Source organism: Aptenodytes forsteri, unplaced genomic scaffold, assembly GCF_000699145.1.
Source record: "Aptenodytes forsteri isolate BGI_AS27 unplaced genomic scaffold, ASM69914v1 Scaffold141, whole genome shotgun sequence".
Taxonomy (NCBI): Eukaryota; Metazoa; Chordata; class Aves; order Sphenisciformes; family Spheniscidae; genus Aptenodytes; species Aptenodytes forsteri.
In genome coordinates this window covers 718664-722517 of record NW_008794416.1, presented here as the reverse complement: position 1 = coordinate 722517, position 3854 = coordinate 718664, and the positions used below count along the sequence as shown (strand labels likewise).

The 3854-nt window shown below is 42.5% G+C and overlaps 1 protein-coding gene across 9 annotated transcripts in view; it reads left to right on the top strand.

Moving 5' to 3' along the window:
• The window catches only part of REEP1 (receptor accessory protein 1), a 78662-nt gene that overhangs the window by 7161 nt on the left and 67647 nt on the right, over window positions 1–3854 (top strand). The window contains exon 2 of one of the 9 annotated variants that reach the window (XM_009289389.1): window positions 2994–3036. The exons of the other annotated variants lie outside the window; for them this stretch is intronic. The gene's annotated coding sequence lies outside the window, so the exon portion shown is untranslated. The remainder of the gene's footprint in view (window positions 1–2993; window positions 3037–3854) is intronic. 9 annotated transcript variants of the gene reach the window in all.

Here is a 3854-nt window from a genome sequence, read left to right as displayed (position 1 = left end):
GCTGGCATCGGTTGGCAGGTGGTGAGCAATTGCATTGTGCATCACTTATTTTGTATATTCTTTTATCATTATTATTCTTATTTTCCCTTCCTTTTCCGTCCTATTAAACTGTCTTTATCTCAACCCATGAATTTTACTATTTTTTTTTCCGATTCTCTCCCCCATCCCACTGCGGGGGGGTGGGGAGTGAGTGAACTGCTGTGTGGTGTTTAGTTGCCTGCCGGGTTAAACCACAACACTTTGTTATTGCAGTCCAGTTCAGCTACAGTGCACAGGACTGGCAATCCTAGGTGGTTGCTGGTCTGCTATACCTTTTGGCTATAAAGCATTTTGAAGTTAAAAGTGGTATATATAAATGCAGCCTATTGTATTTGCATGGAAATCCTATTCTTTTCTCAGAAACATGGAACTTGCTTTTTGTGCTTGGGATCATGCAGAACAGAAATACAGGTTTTGGCTCCAATTCTGAAAGTTCGGCACATCACGCTGCCTGTTTAAAGCCTTTCAATCTGGAACACGTGGCAGAGGAAGGAGATGTCAGTAGAAATGAGGCTGGATCAGACAGGTCATCAATAGTTGACATGATACTGTGTGACTTAGGCATTTGAATTCCTGCTGTGAGGAGCATTACAAATTATTATAAAATGGTTAAATATGTTCTTCATGGTGAAAAAGCACAGCCGTAATTATGCTTTTTTGCCTGTATTTGTTTTCTTTAAATCAAAATATCAGTAATGGCCTGTCTGATCTCTTACGGTTTGATGTGAAATAGGGTGGCAGCCTCAGATATGTTCACTGGGAATTCCTGGCCCCGTGTGGAAGTAATAGGGATTTGGGGATTTATCAGAGGCATCCTTTCTTCCGGCTGTTACTGGAAGTGGGTAGGTCTGAACAAAACCAAAGAGGAACCAAAGGATTCTTTAAACTGATGAGTGCAATTTCCTTCCTTGTCACAATTTCTTCGCTTTCTCTTTCTTGGTTACTGTGATGCCATTTTAGCAAGAGTAGGTGAGATCGGCCACCCCCATCCTCAGCTGGTATAAATCCATAGTGCTACTGAGTCAGGCGTTGATTTAATCAAAAGACACTGCTTACATCAGTAATGAATTTCCATTTTAGAGAAACTTAGCAGATCCTTCCTCCTCCTGTTTTTCATGTGTATGGGAAGCCTGAAGAGATTTATGAATGGGGGGAAAAAAAAAAAGTCATGTAATAGATTATATGATGGTAGAAAAGGATAACTCATATCCTCTTTACCAGAGGCAGGCAGAGACAGGATCTGTTCAAGTGGGCGAGAGCTGTTCTCATGAAGGCATAGCACAGCCCCATGCTTTTGGTTATTGATATGTCAGCAGTAGCCTCTCAGTTGATATACACCACATATGTGAAGGTCCTTCTTCACAGTCTGCATTATTTACTTGGTGCTGGCAGGTGATGTGAAGGATTCTGGTATTTATTGCTGTGTACAGGCCTCAACACCAGTGATGCGAAATTATGTGAAAATACAGCAATGGACCCAGTGTGGCTTGAGCTCTCGGCTAAGGCCATGGGATGAGTTTGCAGTAGATTATTTTACATGCTCTGAAGCTGGGAAGTGGGAAGGGCAGACCACCTGCCATACACGCAGAATTAGCTAAGAAACCTTACCTATACAATAAGGTGGTGCAATCCCTCTGAAACAGATCTCGCAGTCTTGCACTGCTGTTCTCCCTCGCATGAAGAGCAAGTGGTCTCTGTGGCTCCCAGCTCAGCTTGGCGCCTGCCATGTGCATCTCTGCTGCAGCCTTTACGGCTCTGCTGAGGGGGCAGAACCTGTTGGTGACAGTAACTGACAGAGGAGCATCCAGCGCAGGTGCGACATTTGCTTTGCCCTTCATGTGAAATGTGACCGTGCTGATCACACTGCAGGGGATAACACTGCCTGCTGCTTTGTCAACCGTGACCCAGATTTTCCTGCACAAGCACAGATGTGCTGGAAATGCTCTTAGCCCCAATGGGGAAAGTTTTCTTGCGTGCACATTGCAGATGCTACTAGTCCTGGTTTCATAAAGAAGGACGTTTTACCAAACTAGAAGTTGTGGAATATAGCTAAGAGGCTTGGCCTTCGCAGCTGCCTTAATACAGTATTTTGCCTTTGTGGAACCCTTTCCCTTTCACTGTATTAAAGTACTTTGAAGCATTAATTTAGTAAGTATTGTGTCATCAGAATGATTTTTACTGCCGTTGTACTGGTAAGGGCGCTGAGGCACAGGGACATCAAGTGATGTGTCCAATATTCCACAGAAAACCTGTGGTAACAGGTAATATATTTCCTCCAGGCTCCTTAATCAATAAATTAATGAAAGGGGATCTGATCAAGGGAATTGGGCATTGTGTTTGTGGTTTGTTTTATGGACTTGTGATGAGTGTGGGAGGGGTAGAACAAAACTACAGACTTAAATAGATGCTACCTGAAGCAGTCGAACAACCAAAGGCTTAAATATTCTGAATGATGACCCATTCCCTTTCAGATCCTCAGTGCTGTCCTCAGTGGCATAGACAGCAGAATGCAACAGCCAAACTGCCTAATTCAGGCTACTAAGTCAGGCATTACACTACCTAAAATTGGTTACTTAGTCCCAGCAGAGAGATTTAGAGCCAAGTTACTCAACCTGTGGTGCACAGATGGCTGGCAGTCCACAAAACATCAGGCAGTCCATGAAAACATTTCACCTCTAAAACAGAACTCCTCACCCAGGCAGTTGTCAGTTGTGTGCTGACTGATTTAATCAGGTGATACCATTTTGAACTACATTTTTTAGTTACAAGTTTTGTAATTATTGTAAAATATTAACATTTGTTTCAACATTTTACCAATTCCACGTGACTTATTACTTGTCACCTATCCTTAAGCAACAGTGGGATATAAAATGAGCTGTATGTTTCTTTCAAAGGGTCAGGTGGTCCAGTGAATAGGAGAGGTTGAGAAACACTCTTCTGTGCTCTTATTGCAGTTAATGGAGGGAGACGGACATCTCTAAGGAGCTTCCATTAAAGGTAATGTGTTGCATAGAGAGCTGTTTGGTCAAGAGGAAATGCTTGGTACAGAGAGGACAAAGGAGGGCATATAATCATGCCTGCTACTTCCTGAGCAGTTGCTTCTAAGTACTAAGCACTGCATTTGCCTTTCTGCTCCATGCTTTCAGCAGAACAGAGGTGGTATCTTGGGAACTTCCAGGCTAATCATAAAGGTAAGTGAAGACTTGAGTGCTGCAGAAGTATTGGCCAGTTTGGATTGCCATAGAACCTTTATATGTCAAAATTTCTTCTCTGTCCTCATTAGGCAGCTAGGATATGAGTCTAGATTTCCTTTTGTCTGACTCTGCATTTGACTTGATCAGGGCCACTCAGCAGATTTCAGGTAGGCCTTGTGAGATGAAATGGCTCAATGGAGGGATGCATCCATGTAATCGGGCTCTTTGCAAGCAAAACACTTACAATGCAAAATCTCACTTAAATCACCTGTGTTCTTGAAGTTAATCACATGCTGCTTTTTGCAGAGGAAAGTGTCACATACTTTTGTTATCACACGTATGCTATTTAGATTGTAAACTCTTTTGGGCAGGAACTCTTACTTAGTATTTTTGATTTTACCCTAGACAATGGGGTTTAGTCTCTAGTTGGTTTTCCTAAGTTCTGTAGTAATATAAAAATAAATAATATATGAATAAATGCAACTCTGCCTTCTAGGTTAGTCATTTATGAGACTGATCCTGTGCTCCTTGGTAGTTTCTTTGTGATGCTATTACTGGTACAGTGTTGTCGTGGTTTAACCTCAGTCGGCAACTGAGCACCACACAGCCGCTCGCTCTCTC